This window comes from Misgurnus anguillicaudatus, chromosome 1 (genome assembly GCF_027580225.2).
Source record: "Misgurnus anguillicaudatus chromosome 1, ASM2758022v2, whole genome shotgun sequence".
Classification (NCBI taxonomy): Eukaryota; Metazoa; Chordata; class Actinopteri; order Cypriniformes; family Cobitidae; genus Misgurnus; species Misgurnus anguillicaudatus.
The window spans coordinates 29,492,562-29,514,039 of record NC_073337.2 but is presented as its reverse complement, the minus strand read 5'-3'; the positions used below and the strand labels follow the sequence as shown (position 1 = coordinate 29,514,039).

Sequence of the window (21,478 nt, the reverse complement as noted above, 5' to 3'; positions counted from 1 at the left end):
TGTTGATTAAAATCTCTATGGCACAATCAGTTTTGGCTGGGATGGGTTTTATGGCTATGAGTGTTTCGGGACTGTGTACGGTTGAAATGCAGCCCTTCATATATGAAGTCGTCGTCCTGTTCAAGGTCACCATCCCATTGTTTCAGAACTTTGTAAAAGTGGTTCCCATGACGACAGTCATAGTCAGTCTGTCTTTGAAGTGCCCTGGCCCGGCTGTGCCTTTTGCTCTCCGTGATGAAAGCTAAGCATGACCTCTCTGATTCACTCATTATGTATTTTATTTGTCATTTTAAAATGCGACACAGTGGCCTTTTTCCAAGTAATTTGATGATTTGTGCTTAATGAGAAAAGTCACTCTGGTTAGGTTGTCCTCATGTACCCTCTGCTGGGTTGTTTCAACTCACGGTTGGGTAAAATATAGACAAATCAAATCATTGCATTTAAATTAACTTGTTTCAATTAAAATGGTCTAATATTTACGTGTATTAGGAGTGTCAGACGTTGTGCGTTGAGCTTTTTGTTGCATCTAATGGGAGCCATGTAAGTTTATCTCATTGTTTTTCTCACTCGTTGTGTCATTTTAGTGTTAAACTTGTTTATTTCATGTCCTCCAGCATACCAAATCAGTCCATCAGATCCATCACCAATCTATTTCCCTGAAACCTCTAATTTGCAAATTAGACACAGTTGGGCACAAATGACCGTGCAGTTTGCTTGCGTATGAGTATCAGTGCGCTCATGCACATGTAGTACATGCTCGTATAATAGCATTGTTATCTCATTTGGCTATTTGGTGATGGGAACAGTGGGCACAGCTGTGGGCATGCTGTCAGCGGGTGCCATGTTTTCTATTGTCTGGGTGACATCATTCAACCAAAAAAGCAACAAGTGGGAGTTATAGACAGAAGGGCCTGACATTGGACCCTTTATCCATAATTAGCCTGTTCTGTTAACAGAAACCTGACAAGAGGAAAAACAGCCTGCTCTCTTCCTCCAAATTACATGGTATTTAGATCATCCGTGTTTCACAGAGAATTACAGGGATACAACTGCAAAAAAGAAATTGGTTGGGAGAACATTTCGTAGGAGGCTCAATGAATCCGGAAATGTTCCTCTTGATTCCGTAGGCGTTTCGTAGACTTTCTCTGTGCACGCGGGTCTTTCTTCATGTTGTGTCTGCTGTAGGGCTTGGCGTTATATTGAGTTTTGGTAATATATCAGTATTTTTCCCAGCGGGATATTGGATTAAACAAATACGTCCATATTGGTATCGTTTACTGAGGTCAGACATAAGCTTTCGCATGTTGTGCAGTTGTATATTTTCAAACAGGGACGAAAACCTTGTCTTTTAATTTTATTTTCATTATACGCTGTTTTAATAAACATGAATGCAACATGCGAGGCATGTAAACATGTATTCCACTTTTGCAGGAAATACAGAATTATTCATTGCATATCGCCATTTATACCAAAATTACAGAGATTGCCCAGCGCTAGTCTGCTGGTTTAAATCGAGGTGCGTTTGTGTCACCACTTGAAGATGATAAACTCAATAGAAACAGGAAGAAGATGGAAACAATTTGTGAAAATATCTCTTAAATCCAAACTAAAGTTTCTTAATCTATATTTTTTTAAATAAATCAAACTTTGATGCTTTTAATATTAAAATATATTTAGATTTTCCCACAGATTTGGTTGGGTAATTGTGGTGTATGTAATTCAGGCATCGGGTATTTAACACTTTCCCCGCCATTGATAAGTTATGTTGTCAATTAAGAGAAAACATTTGCATAAAAACATGTTCCTGGTGAATTTTTATGTTAATCTTCAATACTGCGATTATCCACTAGATGGCCACCCAATTTATGAAAAAAAAACAACTGAAACCAAAACTCATTTTAAACTCTGTGTATGTTTTGGTAATTGTTCTGAATCTGATCTCTAACAAAATGTCTTCATAAAAATGCAATTATTTCAGCTTTTTGTTAAAAATATATTTTTAAAGAAAAAAACCCATATTTAAGAGTTTATAAGTGAAGAAAAAATATTTTATTTATTGGCAACAGTTTGTTCAAGGTTAAATAAACATTAAACATTAACACTCTGGGGTCGAACTCTTTATTTTTCAATCACTCTGCAAAGAGACTTAGATAACTCTGCTGATTTTGGACATACAGATATGATTTATACATCATTTAAAACGTTAAAGTGTCTACGTTTTTTTGTCCACTCCAAATAAAAACAGAATGTTGTGCTTTTCGCAAAATTAAGAAAATAAACATCATGCACGTTTTGTTCTCTCTCCCTCAGTGAAGTCCTTTCAGAAACGTGTCAGAAAAATGAACTGTAACTTAACAAATGCTTGTCATAAAAACAAAAGATAAATGTCTACATAATGCTTGGAATGTCTACTTTTAAATGATGTAAGTGAAATCGAAAACAAATATTGTAATTCGTTGTTAACTGTATAAGAAGAGGAAGATGTACCGTCTTTCTCCTGTTACTGCATTATCTATAATGAGCCACGCCCCGCTCCATTGAAGAGAAGGGCAGAGATCATCCATATTCATTAGTCAACTCCACAGTCAATGGAGACTCCGACTCAGCCATTCAGTGATGTGTTGAGTTTTAATCCGAGTGCTGGAAACATGACATCTACTTGTTCACTAAAGCTATCTCCATACGCAAGTGTTTGTGCTTCATCAGACAGTTTGACGTGACATCCTAACGCACACACAAACACATGCTGCCTCGTATTTGATGCGCTTTGTGGTATTCTTATAAAAGACGCGATTGCAAACATCACATCTACTTGTTTACTTTCGCCTGTAAATAAAAGTTATCTCCATACGCTAATGTTTTTTCTTTGTTCTTCCATCAGATTCAATCGAAGGCCAAACGCACACACAAACACACAATGCCTCATATTTGACGCACTTTGTATTAAGACGCATCTAAACACATCTAAAATCCTGTTTATTTGCGTATATCTCTGCACAGTAAGTTTATTTAATGCAGGATCACGCATTGGAAGGCATTTCTTTTGTGTTGCTTTCACAAACAAACACGTAACAATAATGGCATTGTCTTACTTCCTAAAGGCTCATTATGCAAGTGTTTTGTTCTTCAGCTGTCAATCACAGATTATTCAAGAGCTTCCAGCCTTGCCTTCCAAACCAAAAAGTGACTTTGAAATTGTAAATCAATATATTGATTTATGTGAATGAGTATGCAGAATGATTTTCACATCATTTTAAAGAAAAAACTCTAGACTGCTAGATCCTGTATTGAAAAGTCTTGGGAAAACATGTTTAGTATGGGTTTTTTGGACTTATATCAGTCACTTAAAAATTTAGCTATTTCAAAAACCATGCATAAACATTTTTCCCTCAAAAATACAAACATGTACATACATGTTAATCATATAATATAGTAGCCCAGTTTGTGCTGCATGCAGTGTTATACACTCAAAAAATGGGTTTTGTAGCACTGTTCATTATACACAAATATATTTAGTTACATTAAAACATACACATTTATTTTTAAGACAAAATACAAGTGTAATGTGTTATGCTAAATCAATTTGTTATTCACTCTAGTTTACCTAACTACCTATCTTTAAACTAAAGTAATTGGTTTACTTTTGCGATTCAAACTACCGGATGTGACGTCATTTAACGACTTCCACGAAGACGGCGCGGAGCTCTGGCGCGCAGGTGATGGTGTTTCCGGTAAGTGAACTAAATACGTTTTTTCTTCAATCTATCTTAAAACATTGTTGAGGCAACTTTATTTTATGTTGAAGTCGATGGTGTTTGTGTTCGATGGTGATGATTTCACGTCATTTGTGCAGCGGTGAGGTAAAGTGTGTTATTTGTGCGTTTCAAATGTAATGGAGTGCTTCACGCGATCTGTCGTGTGACGTGTTTAAACCGTATTAAACGTGATGTACTTGTGTTTAAACGGTATTAAACGTGTTGTTCATTTTCGGGTCATTTTTAGTGTTTTATGATAGCAGCAGTGTTGTAAACTGTGTGATTTGTGCGTTTCAAAATGAATGAATTGCTTCACGTGTTCGTGGTGAGTTGAACTTCGATTTTCTGTCGTGTTCCGGTGGTAACGTTAGCCATTGAACTTGTTTTACTGGTGATAATACTAGTTTTTGAAACGTATTTTCCTGTGTTTAGTCAGAGCATTTTCTCAAGGGGTTCTTAAAGTTTATTTTTTGTTGTTACTCTGAATGAATATTTACTTAAAGTTATGTTGAAATGTAAAATTTGTGATCTAAGTTAAATTACTAAAACATTAAAGACTGCTGCACGTGCGTTGTGGGGTTATCATAGATATCATTTTACATATTCAAATTGATATATTCAAGACATGTTATGCTCTACTTGTTCATTTAAGTAGGAATTATGCTACAGATGTAATATTGCATGACGACAAAGGCCCACTTTCACTTGTAATTTGTGTGCAAGGCATGCAGTGCAGTGTCATCAGAAAAAGAATACTTTGCTCACATAAACAGTCACTTAAAGAAAAGTAAAACGGTATTTTGCATGTTATCAGGTTGTGATTTCCAATCAAATGTCAATGGGACTTTTATATCACACAAAAACAGAAAACACAACCAGCATTCACTGAGTGATTTTAAGCCTGGTGTAGTTTCCATTGCTGAAGTATTACAGGAGGCCAAAAGTTTTTATGGTGATGAGGCAAGTGATGCTTTTGTTCATGACTGAAGCCAGATGTGTTTTATTAAAACAGATTATTTAAACTAGAGCATATCACACTTTTTTAGGTAAACTGCATTGTATGTTAAAGTCTGTCAGTGCCTATTTTAGTTAGCTGATGATTGATTATCCATTGCTACATTGTTATATGGTTGGTGCTTTGTTTGGTGACTTTGAAAAGACAAGTCCACGCATATGTTGTAAAATATGCTTTTATTTTGTTAAATGGACAATTCATAAGTTAATGTTTTTTAATCATACTTACAATTGATTTAAAAAAAATAATTAACTAAATTTTATTTGTTTTCCACAGTCATACCACAAAGACTTCTCCAGTCTGGCTAAAAGTTACAAAAGGTGATCCTTCAGTATGCCATTTCTACTTCAGTGAGTGACCTGTCAAAGGAAATAGAAAAACAATGTAATCTACAAGGACATTTAAGGCTGCAGTTCATGGATTCTGACTTGGGCAATTAGTTTTTAAATCTCATGTACACATCTGAAATTCAAGACAAAAGTACACTAAAGGTGGTATTTCTGACAACACCAAGTGATTGTGACAACTCGCCCCCACCACAACTGAACAGTTTTCAAAGGAGTACCTGCTCATCACCAGCTCTTTCACTTTCATCCTGTGACACAGTAGTTTTGTCAACCCCATCTACTTCATTAAGCTCTGACTGTGTTGCAAAAGCGTGTTTTGCCAAATATATAACAAAACTGAGAAAAATTGGCTGTACTGAAGTGAAATTAAATTTACTCAAGCCCAAACCAGCTGGAATTTCCAGTGCTGCTTATCATATAAAAAAAACATGCAACGCTTTGGTTAACTACTGCCCTTACCATCCACAAACGGAGACATCCAAAACACTGGAAGTAGTCAGTGTAATACTTCTGTCTGAAATTAAAAAGAACAATGAGAAAACATTATGAATGCTGATGGACAAGACCTTTTCTATCAGGAGACATGAGGTTGTCAAGGAATCGCCTTCAATAGCAGATTTCAAAACTAGATGGCCTGCTCTTTTCAGAAGGGAAGAGGTGAGTGAAAAGTTTTTGAGTCATTTATGTTTAACTTTATTGGCTTTGTGGTAACAATAATTTATTGTGTTTTGTAGATTTGTGCAGAGTTTAAAAGAATCGCAACAGCCCCATTGGTGTCTACATACTTGGCGAAGATGGATCAATATTCTGCAAAGCTTATAAGGATCTATGCAAAACGAGGAGTCATCAATTGACCGAGAATTAAAAACCACAACACGGGTATGAAGAACTGCACTCATTAAAACCTTATAATAAAACTTCTTTTTGCACTGGTGAAATTGGAATTAGAAAGTTTCTGGAACTTGTAAAAAAGAAACAAAGGTACAGTTTAAGGCAGGGGTGGGCATCGAGGGCCACAGTCCTGCAGAGTTTAGCTTCAACCTTAATCAAACACACCTGAATGTAATTTCCAAACCGTTCTGAAGACTTCAATTAGATTTTTCAGCTGTGTTTGATTAGGGTTGGAGCGAAACTCTGCAGGGCTGTGGCCCTCGGGACCAGGAATTGCCCACCCCTGGTTTAAGGTGTCCCTTTTTGTTGTTGTTTTCCACTTACATGCTGTATTTTGCATAATAATCTAAAAATAAAGGTAAATGTTTACCTGATATTGTGAATGCTACAATTAATACAATTTTGATATTTACATATTTAGACTGACAACATTGATCAGGCTCCGATCTTTCTTTGTCTACCTGAATGAAGACCTGACCAGTCTAATTAAAGAGTATTTGGTAAGTATATGTGCATACATATACTTTGCTGTATTATCAAGGAATTGAAATGTTGTGGTATCCCAGGTGAAAAAGTAGTACACTTCCATAATGTACTTACAGTGCTCCACTCTTAAACCAATTTATACCCGATATACCAAAAATTATTCTTCAGTACTTTTTAAGATGTTCTTAAGATTATCTAAGTGTACTTATGTGTGCTGTTTTGAGACATGATTATTAACTAAAATGTGCTTTGAATATACTATCTCTGTTTTAAAAATGTATTAGTTAAAACTTGTAAACTTGAACCCAACTTTCAAAGATGGGTTCAAGTTTACTACGAGTGGTACCTAAATACATTTTTAAAATACATTTTTAGCACATTTTAGTTCATATTCATGGTGTCTCAAAAATAGAACAGGGAAGTACAATTATACCTTGTTCACACTGTCAGTCTAAATCTGATTTTGGTGCATATTTGAATCCAGTCACATTTAGAAAGTGTGAACGGCCAAAAACCACATGAAATCAGTGTTTTTTCAAATCTGTTTCGGGCTACATCCATGGGTGGTTTAAAATCCTTTTCAAATCGCATTTCTGGAAATCCAAGTCAGTCTGACCGCTCTGATCGCATTTGTGTAGCTTTTCGGTTATGTCATGCTGTTGCGTCACGTAAAACATAAACACGTCAGATGTTGAGGCAGATTGTCGTGCCAGTGCAACGTCATTGCCATAGAAACATTGTAGATAATCCAGAAAACGGCAGAACGCTACAGGACGCACAGAACGGTTGTGATCCACAATATGGACAATGAGTTTGTCAAATCCGATATGCCCTGAAATCTAATTTGGACTGACATTGTGAATAATGTACAAGATGTTCTTGGGATTATCTTGAGAAGTGCAAAAAGGGGAATTTTTAGTGTATTATGTACAAAATTGGTGCATGAAAGTAGAGCACTTTAAGTACATTATGGACGTGTACTTTTTCACCTGGGATAACTTTTTATTTTATCTCATCTCCATGGTATTTCAAACCTTCTTTCTAATGCAGAAAACAAGGTATGTTGGTAAGCAAACAATACTTGCCCTCTTTGACTTTTTGGCTGTTGTACATTATGGAATGAGAACGTTCTTAAAATACTTCAGTTTTACAGAATCAAGTGATGTGGTTTTGAATAACATTAAATGGTAAATAAGAGATTTTCTGAACTTATTAATAAACATAAAATAATTGTATCATTGTCATGCTCACCTGCAGGATACAGATGCACCCAGTACCCAGGAGGCGATCCAGAAGATGCTGATGTGAGTCCTTGTTGTAAAAATGTATGGTTCAGACATCGAAGACAGCCCAGCAGATGTTGGAGTGTTATTGAAGGGATTAAGAGTTCTTGGACCTCAACAACATTGTGTATGCGACAACCATGCTGATGGGACTGATATATGCACTGAACTTGAGCTACTTTCCTGAATTCAGGTACACTTTTGAAGTATTGCAGTTGTTGTTTCTGGAGCTAGATGGGAAGTAACTATCTCATAAAGTTCAGACGCTGAAGACCAAGACTTTTGCAGATGTTTTGAGAAAGGAATGTTTTAATATTTCATATGTAAATGCCATGTTTTTGAAATGGAGTTTTCGTGCATTTCATTTGTCAGTAACTGTAAAAAAATTGTAATGTTGTTATAAGGTTACATTGTAATATCCAAAGTCCTTAAAAACTTTGCAAGCTTTTCAAGTTGATGAGTGCATCTCATTTGTTGGTATATCCTTTACAGTATCTGTAGTTTAAGTGCAATAAACATGGCTTGAAGAACTGGTGTATGAGATTTCTTTTTTGAATAAAATGAATGCTATATAGAGTTTATTACAAAAAGTATATTTTTGTGTGTGATGTACTTGAAATAGACATTGTTGTGTTAAAGTAACTAAAAGTAATTGGATGGAACCACTGTCCACAATGTAATTGAGTTGTATGAATAAACTACTCTTGAGTTGGACAAGCAAAAAATATTTGATTCGTTTGAACAAGTTAAACACATGTTCAGAAAACGTAACAATCTTAAGTTGTGGATAAGTAACTAAGATAATTTTATTGAACATTACCACTTCACATTAGTTATTTATTATTCAACTGTGTTGCTGCAAATAAAGAATTTGGCATTGACTGAAAACAACCCTTAAATGTTAAAATAAATTAACTGGGTTGTGTGGAACCACTGTCCACAATAAAATTGTGTTCGTTTAAAGTATCATTTTTTTGAGTGTAAGACTTTTGCCATTATTATGTTTTTAAGCAACTGAAAAAAAAGCACAAATGTCAGTACATGTCAAAACTTCTCCAGGGACCTAAAAACCCCTTAGACCCCAGAGGGTTAATAACTCTGTCTTTACAGAATAAAACTATAAAATAATAGCCTTATGCGAAGCATTCTGGGAACCAAAAATCCTCTTTTTCTGGTCCCAGAATGCTTTGCATGAGACTATTATTTTAGTTTTATTCTGTAAAGATGAAGTCTTGTTAATGTTTAATGTTATTTAACTTTAGTTGGGTTTTCACAGACAGGGTGATTTGCTGCATGTATAAATGTCACTACAGCGACGTGTCATTTTCTAGATACGCTCATGAAATGATTAGCAGGGTCAGGAAGTCAGATCTAATTGTCCTTGGAGTTGATACTGTATCACTAAGGATGTAGGATGCTAAAAATAAAAGTTAATCTGATGAATACCGTAAATTGGTCTATGATTGCATCATTCTGTGTGTCAGTTTGTTTGTGTGTGTTTGTGCATAAACAAAGGACAATGTGGCATCACCATGTTCATGTTTCTGGGAATTTGGCATCTGTGATTTTGATTAGGACTGTAGAACATCCTGTTTCAGACATTTTTGTCAAATTATCTTATGCTTGTCATGTCAGGGTCTAATACTGTTGGCGGGCGGCCATAGGGTGCTTGGGTTTAGATTGAACTCTGGCTGATGTAAGATGGATTAGAGCTGCGATGGGAATTCCAGCTGGCTGTTATTTCTTCTGTCCCTCCAGAACCCTCATGTTATCTAACAGCCCAATGGTATAAGATGAAGACAGTGGCGAGAGAGAGAGAGAGAGAGAGGTATGGAATATCAATACTTGGAAAAGATCATCTCATTTATTTGTCTTCCATAAATCAATGCATATAGTATAAAAAATAATTTTCTTACACTTATGTCAATCCATTTATGGAACACAAAAGGAAAACCTTTTAATGCAGTTTGCTGGTTGCACAGAAGAGCAACCAATGATGTACTTTAAAATTTCTCCTTTTGCATTTCACTAAAGTCAAATTATAAGTGAATGATAACATCATATAACAAAGAATTCATTTTTTAACAATACATCTAAGCTTAGTCTTAGTGGAAACAGTGCTTAAGATATTAGACCATCTGTGTGTTTGTCTCAAAGATCATCCAGCATCGTGAAGAGCTTTAATGTGGACTCTTTAGTCAAGAATTTTTTTTGAGGAAAAGATTACAAGATTTTTCTCCATATGTGACCTGATCCGGCAAAATGAGTCACAGTGACCCAAATTTCAAAATTGAGATTTTGGTATCAATGAAAAGAGGAGACCATAAGCTTTCAAATGATATCCTAGTCAAAGTCATACCTTGAATGGTTTTAAAGATATAGACATTTGAATTAAGGTTGTCTGTCCTCTTTTTCCAACTGAAAACCTGAGAAAAACGCCTTTAAAGTTTTTTGCCCGTTTTTTGTAGATATCTTTCAAAATCCATTGCATTTTTAAAGGGATAAACGATTTATTTTACAGCTTAATTTGACCAAAGACATTAATATAAATTATATTACAGTAAACCAGGAAACTAGCTTATAAATCAAACAGAACGATGTTTATTGAAAATGTGAAGTAACAGAAAGGTTTCTGTGATGGTTGGGGTTTGAGTTAGGGGAAGGGAATAGAACATTACGTTTATGGAATGTCCCCACAAAACAATGTGTGTGTGTGTGTGTGTGTGTGCGTGCGTGCGTGCGTGTGTGTGCGCGTGGGTGCGCGCGCGCGTTCGCGTGTGAGAGAAATTGAGAGGCAGAGAGACAAGCAAAAGAAAACAATAATGCTTGCCTATGTAATCATATCTTTGTGTAGGTTAGTTGACAATAACACTGTTACCAATTCAAAAAGGAGTTAAATAGGAGAGGAGAGTGCTGTGAGTATGACAGGAGGATGGCTGGACCAATCGCGTGCCCCGGGGTTTCCCATTGACAAATGATCAGCCTTTATGAAGATTTCTGATTGGCTCTAAAACAACGTGTAACACCATATTTGGAGAGATAGTGACGTTTCAGGGCTTCCCCCGAAATGCTCGGAGGTGATGAGAGGATTTGAGAGAAGCGAATGTTCATTTCCAGCGAATTTAGTAAAACTGTTTCAACTTTAATAGTCATTTAAACACCTTTACTCAATTATTTGGACTACGAAACTTTGGGAGATTATTTTTTAATGTCTGTTCTTTGATATTAGCTAAAAATATATTTTTTGATAATTTCATTGTTTTTCCACATTCTCAGGTCATATCTTAAAACGCAACGTTGCGACATCCGACTCATTTCGCCAGAGCGGGTCACATATAGTGGACTTTACTGGACCACAACAGTTTACAGTTTCAGTGCAGCTTTAAATGACTCTAAACAATCCCAACAGAGACATAAGGGTCTTATCTAGCAATACCATTGTTATTTTTGCAAAACAAAGTACTTTTTAACCACAACTTCTCATCTTGCACTAGTGGTTAGGGTTAGGTGTGGTTAGGGTTAGGTGATGCTGTTAAGGTTAGGTGTGAGGCACCAGCACAACCTTATGCATTACATAATCACGTCGAAAGGTCACTGATTACATTTCGTTGCTATCCGATGAAAACCACGTATGTCCATTTTGCAGATTTTGGGATTTTTCCAAAGATTGAATTTCCAGGTTCATTTCCGTATACAGTATGCTTCACATATCTAAATGGCCAATGAAAAGTTTTGAAATATTGTCATCTGATTTTCACATATATCCATTTGGTGTCAAAGCTGTCAATCACACCGCGAATCTCCCACCCTGTGGAAGCATCTCGCCGGTCTCGTGAAGTTTTATCGTAGCTTAGCACTGGATAGCCGAATAAACATAGCCTGGTGAGACAATGACTTTCCTTCATCGAGGTAAACGTTTCCCCCCTGACGCCAGATGTATGTCTAGGAGTGACAAAATTACGGTAGTACTGTGCAAACAAAGTATCTCTCTAGCATTACCATGTCAGTGTGTTGATTCATTGTTTCTTCATAGTTTGCAAGAGACATTTAAAAATGTACAATTAATATTAAATAAACTAAGCGTATTTAATAAACTAAGACGTAGGCTATTTAATAAACTGAGCATATTCATCTGTCAATATGAAGCGCGACTTGGCCATTCTAAATAATGAACGGAAGAACGCGTATCGAACACCGTTACTATAAAATATGCACGTTTGTCCACTTAAACTCAATTTTGGTCAAATGTGGATTAAATCATTACACTGGCAAGAATATGGTTACATGTAAAGATGCCGTACCAAGTATGACAATGCTACATTCAACTGCTGTTGAAATACGGTGTTTTTTTCACTTCCTGAAAAGTAATCGTTTTGGACATACGTAAGTTTCATCGGGCAGCGACGATATGTAAACCACACACTTGTGGACCATGTACACAATAAACAATAAATTGTCATAAATACATTCATTAGTTTAATTTCACATACAACAACGTCTGAACGGCCCTCGTTCTCCACACTTATAAACACTGGAGCGGTAGTTTCACATACATCATGCTAAGAAATTAAGTATTTTGAGCGTGACCTTATGTATTATGGTCCCCACTTCCTTCTTGTAAAACAGTAAATTTGAATATTCATTTATAGCAACAATTATATTTTAGCACTAGAAATACTACTGTGACTAAAGATCTTACATATACTGATGGATTAACCATTACACAAAAATAATTTGGTAATCAGCAATACTGTAACGCAATCCTTACATTTACTAGTGGTCTAATACACTTTTAAGCACCATATGTTTAAATATAGCATGGGAGGAGAAAGGACACACGAGGGGACAGGCAGCACATCTGTCCACCAATCTCATTTCCGCTGTCTGAATGGGCACGTTACGGTTCTTTATGAGACCCAGGTTCACTGTTAGGTCAGACTAGGGGCACGGCTGACATCTGATGGATTCATGGGGGTTTAAACTTGTTGAAAAGTCATTTGTCTGGAGAGCAGAGTGCAGATAAGTGTATCCATCAGAGCGACACCAAGGGCATGAGCGATGTTCCCAAATGCTCCTTTACTCATTTACAAGAGTGATATGACATGGAAATATACATCACTGCAAGGCTTACGTTATTTACTAAGCTCGTGTCCGCAAAAGTAGGTTTACCCAAAGAGATGCGGTCTGGTTTATGCACTTATGCAAGATGTGCTGCCCATCATTGCTTGCGTTAATCAGGTCTGCGTGACATGCCGTCAGGATTGGTTTTGACAGTCGGTACATCACAACGATAACATTTCGGTGGGTGTCTAATGTGATCATCTCACACAGCAAAGCGCGAGGCATTCGTTTACCTCCAAGATTAAGGCGCATGACACCGTCATCAGGAATTAAGGTGTAGTAATGTCCGCCCGGTTGGCTAGCAGAAATAAAATATGGTCGCAATACAGTAATGGTTTTCTCAAGGAGGAATCCATATGCAAATTTATTCAGATGGAATGTCTTTAAATACGCTTCTGAAAAATGTGTTTTTGGTGCTTTTTCACCCTGCATATATAAAAGGTTAATTATTCCCAGTCAACAAATCTGACTTCTAACTCTGCAATTAATCTTCATCGCTCTCGGGGGGAAACTGATGCAGTGTGGCACTAATGCAGAAACACGGTGTCGCCTTAGCAAAACTGTTGTGTGTGTGTGTGTGTGTGTGAGTGACGTGCCTACACACTCCATACTTAACACGTCAGCATGTAACACTCATGTTTATTGTCGCATTGCTGTACACACTTCTGTCAAGCACTATATTTAGCATTTTCATTTATTTTTAGTATTTAGCCATACCAAACACTCTCCCCAGAATCCCCTCATTGCATTTTTTTTTCAAGTTATAAATTTACTTATTCATTTAGCTGACGCTTTTAATAGCAGTATAGCTTGTAATTGCCAAACTGAATGCTGTGCAAAGAAGGAATGCAGCATTTTTGATGCAGGCACTAGCAGCAAGGGCATTACGACGACGTCGAGCCCATATATGGTAAAGACAACGACGGCGGAAACAGCTAGACCTAGTCCCTTGGTTTAATGTTTGCTACGTCAAAATCTATTTGCCAAATATGTTTCCATGTTTCATTATTCAAATTTACTCTTTTTCAAAAGTCAAAAATCACCTCAAGCTAGCGTAAAGGTTATGCAAATTAAGGAATTTTATTTGAATTTTTGCGTTTCTTATGCACTACTTAAAAATGCACATAAAATCAATGTAATGAAAACCCAGCTAGTGTTGACTTTGCTTACAAGATGAATTTAAAACATCTTTCACAAGTTATTTTGGCCAAAATGACATGTAACCAATTATCAGGTCTAGAGTTAACCTAGACGGTGAAATTGAAATGTCAGGCCAAGAGTGTGGCATTTGTTTATACTGTTCGGGAAGTCGAAGTGAGAATTGTATCTGAATAAATTAACTATACTGTAACTAAATTACAAAAAGTGGTTGTAGTGTCAGGTTAAGCACAATCTACAAAGTCTTAAAGTCTTAAACTGTAATTTGTTGTGTAATATTGTGGTATTTTTACAAATGACTTATCTGTGAGCTTCATTATTTTGTACGAATTCATGTGCCCTCATAATCTTTAATCAAAAACGCAAATCTCCTTCCCTCCTCAAATCGATCTCTCTTCCGGTGATACAGTATGGTATGGCAGGTGGGCGGAGTCCGTGAGAAAATTGCTGCAATAAGCAATTAGCAACATGACCCAATCAGATCTCGATGGACAAATTCAAATCAAACACATGCTTTAAAACATTTTGCTGATTTTGTTCGGTTGCAATTGTCTATAGAAACATAACAGTTACCTGATAAAATACATAGTTTTTCACATGGCCTGTATACCCTTGTGTGACTGCCAGATTGTGCTCTAAGGCATGGAGCGTGAGGTGGGATGGGGTGTGATGTAATATATTGTTTTGGGATAAACGTGCTTTAATACCTTGGCACGGCAATGGGGAGTAACATTGCCCTCCACCAATCTGTGGATGGTACATATCTCACGCTGTAGCTGTGATTCTTGGCAAGAGACGACAGTGGCTCTGATCCCAGGCTATTGTTTGACAACTGAAATTGATTCCGAAAGAAATGAGAAGACTGTGGTCCTATTAATTTGGGGTGGTGCATGTGGGTTGTTCTGTTGTCATGTGTACTGTAAAAATAGGTCTTGTGATAAATTGTTCGGTGTAAATGCAGAGCATGAACTCCTATTCAGGAAAACACACATGAAACTCCTTATGTGTATATCGTTACCCTCTTACTTATTAATGAAATCATTAGAAATGTTGTAGCTAGAATCTAAAGTGAACTACACAACTTCATCTGTACTTTGGGAATAATAACGTGATGAATATTAGTCCTTTTAAAGATAATTTTTGAAAATAAAACCTTTTCGATTTATATGATTTGCCCTATTCTGTATTCTAAGGGGGCGTGCACACCAAAGCTTTTACCCCTGCGGCCAGCGCATCTTTTCAATTGTTTCTAATGGAAGATATGCGTTTTACAAATAAGCCAGCAGCTAGCTTTTTATCAAGCTGAAAGCCGGCGCTCAAGAGTTTTTTCTGCGCTCAGCGCTGAGCGTCAAGATTTGAAAGAGATTCAACTTTGGGTGAAAAGCTCCGCTCGTCAATGTCAGTTCTCACACGGCCGTTCAATCAAAGCGGAGGATGGGCGGGACAAGTATCAAAACAACCAACCAGCTCACAGCTACCAAAACGCTCGGCTGAAGAAAGCTGGCGATCAGCTAAAAAAACAGCTGGCATTCAGCATCCTCCAAGTGTTTTCAGCCGTGTAAAAAAGCTTTGATGTGTCCTGCCCCTAAATCTGTAAGCTTGTGAGAAAATAAGTGGGTTTAATTGTAGAATGGCCTAAATTGGTTCTTTGTTATTTGTGTATTGCCATTTACTTGTAATTACCCTTGAGGATTGGGAAGGTGGCACCCCATAACTTAGATTCCCCCAAACCCTCACACTGACCATTGCTGTAATTGGTACAGTGCCGCTAATATAACTCTTAAGTTGATTCATCAGTAACTTACTGTTGAAATTTATGGAAAGGTTCACTCCTGCAGTCTCGCCATGATTATATAGCAGCAGCTCTGTATTGAGCTGTGGGAGGTCCGCAAGGCTGCGCTCTAGGGCCGCTGTTTGTTACATTACTGAGACTGCAGCCACTGTTGGCCTGCTCAGACTCCTCACATCTCCAGTATTTACTTCAGTGCTCTGGCAGGCTTCCATTATATTTCACCGTACTGCTGGTCTGGGTGAGCTGCAGGGATTTAGATCTGAGATGCTCAACTCACCCCAGCCAAAAAAGAGCACACACACATTGAGATGCATGAAGGCTGAAGACGAGAGAGAAGAGGAGATTTTGGGAACAGTATGTTACTCTGACTCCAGTGTATCGCTGGAGAGTTTGTGTATATCTGTTTCGCTCTCAAAAATCTATTCTGTTTACAGCCCGTGGCTCGCATGGTTTTCTTCCAGTGAGTATGATATGGTTTTTGCAATGAGTCTAAAATAAAAGTTCTACCAGCAGTTACTTTTATCACAACACTTTTCCATGCCTGGTGAATTTCAATAATGTTAAAATTGTGAATAATAATAGCTTTTTACCTGTTTGCTTTTAATACTTAACCTTATGCTATTAAAATCAAGTTTTTGTTATATAAACACTTAAAGATCACACAACACACACAGTTTCTGTCAATCTTATGTTAATCTTGGATACCTATAGAGTAGTTTTACACCTTCATATGTCCAAAGACATGCACTTATGCACCAATTGCAAACAAAACACTTTTTTGTTTACTTACCACCTGTGACTCCTGAACGGGTTTTTTTAATGTTGGGACCGCTAAATTACTTGGTTGTACACAACTGGCAAATCCGGCGTTAAACTGGGCCTTGTTTTGGAAAGCAGTTGTCTCTGAAATGCAGATAACAAACATAAACCCATTCGCAATTACGGTGCTGTCCGGGAAAAAACAAACTGCATTCACTGTTGTCTCAAGACATGGTTACTTGGAAGGCTGAATGAGGTTTTCTTCTTTTTACTTCTAAAAACACACTTCTTTCGTCATGCCATTGTTAATTCTTGATATAAAGCAAAGATGTCCTGTGCAGTGATGCTTGTGACGTCTACTTAAGGAAAAAATCGTAATGATGAGCGTTCTCACTTTCACTCTAATACACACGTGGGTGTGCTTTTCTGGGGAAGTGCCCATAAAAGGAATAGGGGGTCCATGATACGTAACAGTTAACCATGTTTAAAAAAAATTCTGAAAATTTGTAGGGAGAGGAGGAGTGGGTTTGGCCCAGACATACTTTGTCATAAGCTCAACTGCTTACAACTGGGTTACAACTCTTAAACTGTGTTAATAAGTCAGAATGCTTGAAATAATCTTACCCCCCCAAATTCTTTTTAGCTCATACACTGTCTGACGCAATGGTCCCAAGCTGTCACTAGCATCCTGTAAAAAGGTCCTAATATGTATCATTTTAGGCACAGATTGGTACCAATTGGTACCTTCATCTGAGGTACTAATATGAACTCTTTAAGTGCAATGTTGTGTTTTTGTAAAGACTACCGCCCTAATTACACATAAGGACCATTTTTTGATCATGTAAGGTCAAGTTATGATTCTTTACAGTTTATTTTTTCACTTATTTGGTGCTATTTGAATGTCGTGTTAGCTTTTAAGACCCTTACAACTATTACCAAACACACCTATACGCATATCAGGGCAGTTCAAAAGCAGGCACACTGCAAAATCGTTGTAGGATGGAGAGTACCAAGGTCAGTCCTTCTGACGTGGGCTGCATTCTGCTCCTTATGACACCACCACCATCAGATATTTGATCATATTCCAGCAGCCCGCAGCGAGGTGAAAATGTGTTTTATGAGCAGTCGGGAAGATGAAAGATAGGAGGGCAACAGTTGTCAGAGAAGACGAGAACTTCCACTTTGAGGTCGGCCTTCATTTGACATTTCAACCTCTCAAGTCTGTTAAGGGCTGTATGCGGTAAACAACATTGGTTTTGTAGACATGTATATAAACTAGAAATATGTGTTAAGAAAACATAGATTTGGTAATGTGGCTGGCATACTGTAGGGCAAGGCTAGTCAACTGGCGGCCCACGGGCCAAATGCGGCCCTCCAATCATCTTTATCCGGCCTGTTTGTCATTTTTGTCTGATTTAAAATCAGCATGATTACTTTTACCTTCCCACTCTACAGTACACGACAAATGATGGCAGATAAACCAGAAGGAGAGTCTGAAAGGGGGCTGGGTGGGGTGGCAATCATCATCATGTGTGTAATTATCGGACACAAAACATAAAACGTGTGCAACTACACCGCATGTGACACGCCAACCGGAAGTTTATCAGTAACACTTAATGTTAAAATGTTAAAAATGATTGATTTCTGAGAAGTAAATTATTAACTTTAAATATATTTGTAGATTAAAGACTCTTGAACTGGAATGAGCTTCTCTCCCATGTTGACACGAATTTACAATTAAACTGAAATTTCATTATGATGACCACTAGAGGGCGAACTCCGACAGTCGTGTCTGAATGTAGTGAACAATGAAAAGGCGGTTTAGCCTTTAATATTTTAAAATATTAAAAAAGAAAACAAGAATTGCATTAGGAGAAGACTGACTATATGTTGCGAATGCTTGAAATTTAACAATTTATGAAAGTTAAACTGTTATAAATAAAAGAAATTTAAGAGCTCTGCTATACAAAAATGTGTTTATTATTTACACTTTATCTGTTAGACATGATGACGGTTTAGTACAGTATGTGATTTTAATAAATAAGCGCACAAAAACTTTAACTTGGTCACCTTATTAAGTTTCTAGTTTATTTAATTTATTTCACGCTGTTGCATTATTTCAAAGTCCATAAAGAAATTAATGCTGTAATTTGAGTCTTGGGACAATGTCTCGATCTTGATTACTAAGAAAAAACAAAATGCAGATTTGTGCACGATGCCAGGACTTTTACAGCCATTGCCAACATAAACGCCCTTCTAAATGTTTCTTTTTAAATGAATGTGGAAACAGGGCCCATTTAATATTCATTAGAAGTTCTTAGCACCCATATGGCGGATCACACAGTGTTTGCTACAGGCCAAATCATTGTTTGTGTGTTTGTGTAAAACTGGCGTTCCCAACCTCAACATGTCTTAATGAAGTTGATGCTCCTTTCCCAGATCAATGCTAGTGAAAGACGAAGTGTTTCTTAATATTTATTATAGGAAATGGGATGACACAGAGAAAAACAAAATAGGATTCTGTGAGCCAAACTGTATTTTAAGTTTGTAGCTTGTAATTTTTAAGTTTTATCATCCATTTTATAAGGTAACGCGTGTGTCTGTTGAAGTAAAATTAATGCACTTATGTACTTGATTATTAAAAGAAGGCAGACTGCCAAGAAACGTTGTTCAGTCCAGCGCCTGCCGTGAGGGGATCAGATGCATTTAAATGTTTAAACATCTTGACACATCACGCTACGCACACTGTGTGTGTGCAAATGTATTTCTTCGGCACTAAATAGTTTAATGTTGATACATTAATTTTAATGCATTTTCTAATTTGTCTGCATCAAGTCACGAAGATCTTAAAGGTCATGTTGTCTGCTGTAAAAGTTTTGGTTTGCGACTCGCATGCTTTTAGCACTGATAGCAGACTTCATACGTGCATACTCTCAACCTATGAAGTGGCAAGGTCTCCATGACGACCATAGGAAATAACCCCCTCCCCATCCGTACGGACGTGCGTGTAATTCAAAGGCCGGGGGTATCGCTTTTGATCATCTTTCATCTTGTATTACTCTGCTTGGCAGAGATGGAGTGTGAGTTCAGTCTTCATCACTCTCTCTCCACCACCATCATCATCATCCTTTACCTTGAAGTGGGCGAGGAGTCGGGGGGGTGCGTCAGAACACATCAGACACCCTACCGCGGGGGAAACGCGAGAGAAGAGGCGACCTGCCGATTTTCTCAGATCAAGAACGCTGATGGCTTCTCTCAGGGGGAGCCGACCCAATTCACCCGAACGTTTATCACCGGCACAACAAGGTCACGGATGACAAAGCAGCACTAGCGCAGTTTCTGTGCACTACAGAGAAGGCGGAGAGCAGCAGAGGAATCGTGTTTGGGTTTATATGGTGTTCAGTTTGATATTACTTCTGTGTAGTTTGATTTCAGATTTATTTATCAGCAGTCAGCTGTGTTAGTTCAAAAAGTAAATATATTTTCCAAAGGAAATGTAAGTGGTGCTTTCCATGGGAAACTTGTGGCCACAATGTTGTGACGAAGTTAGGGTCCAAATCTACATGATATCCCCTAGATACTGTATGACTCGAGTCCCTCCTACAATGCAAATCGTTTTCCCATTCTTAAGTTATAAATTGTGTGTCCAGTCAATCGGAAACATAATGGTACACCTCTCCTGAACAAGCTGTGTGGTATGAGGAATCATTCACGTCCATGGCACAGGCTGTGGGACGAGTTATGAGCTAATATTTTATACGTGCACCCCTTAAAAAAGTGTTACAACTCTTTCTATGATAATCATAATAGTGCTGCATGCCTTATAGTAGATGCATTTTAACAATGGCTTTAACGCATCATGCACCAAAAAACTGATATTGGTAACAGGTGCGTCACGCCAGGAGTTATTCAACATTGTACGTCTGAATGAAATGAATCTGATAGCCTTTCATACTGTTATGATATGTCCTGATGGGTTTCTAGGGTCTAGTAAACATTGTTTATATTATTGTAGAGAGATGGTGTTCATCTTACTGAAGCACTGCTCTCCAGTCCTATTTTCATCTCTCTATGACTTCCCTAACCATTAGATTTCATTCAATCATGTATGCTGCCTTGGCGGTGTTTAAGGTGGTAAACATGGCGTGATTCATGTCTGTGATCAACATGGATGGATCAGTGCCACCTTAAGAAGAAATCTGTGGATGGAGGTGCACTTTTCTCATCCATTCATCTTTGTGGCTTTGCTTGATCTATCTCTGCTTATTGAATCTATCAGTCTTTGTGCGATTGCTTTGTTTTCTGGAATAAATGGTGACAGAGGAGTCTCTATAATTCCCTCATTCATTTGCGAATATGAGATTTTTCTGGCTTTCGAATACATCTTGTATATTATTTCTATATGCACTCCACTTTGCTGTTTTAGCCATTTAACAATTACCCTCATTGCGTATCTTTATATGCAATGCATATCCAACAGACCTCCTGTTCAGAAGCTCTCTAATAACCTCCGGGCAGAATTCAGTGATGTTAAAAGCAGTATGTGTAGTTTCAATTTGCATAATTTTCTTTTGAAGATGTATGTCTTTTTCATGAGGGAGTGTGGATGTTCTGGATGCTGGAGTTATCTGCTTTAGCTTACTAAAGTTATTAATTTTAATAGCTCTGGTTCGTTCGGTACGGCCCTATAGCATGTCATTAATTATTGAAAGACTTCCTGGTGGACATCATAAGTAGTTCCCCTTTATAGTTAAGGGTGCCATGGTCCTGCCCCCTAACCACCCCACTGGCAGAAGTCCACCAGGTCTTTGAAGAGGTCGAGATTGAAGAAATCTCACACAGGGACTAAATCTGATATAACTTCACCACCA

The 21,478-nt window shown here is 37.5% G+C and overlaps 2 long non-coding RNA genes across 2 annotated transcripts in view; both read left to right on the top strand.

The window, feature by feature from the left end:
• The window catches only part of LOC141363659 (uncharacterized), a 135,767-nt gene that overhangs the window by 2,336 nt on the left and 111,953 nt on the right, over nucleotides 1-21,478 (top strand). The gene's annotated exons all lie outside the window — the stretch shown is intronic.
• LOC129439837 (uncharacterized) lies at nucleotides 3,464-8,559 on the top strand. The gene is made up of 5 exons (XR_012370401.1): nucleotides 3,464-3,731; nucleotides 5,047-5,774; nucleotides 5,852-5,996; nucleotides 6,430-6,508; nucleotides 7,752-8,559. It is a non-coding gene; the product is annotated as an uncharacterized lncRNA (long non-coding RNA).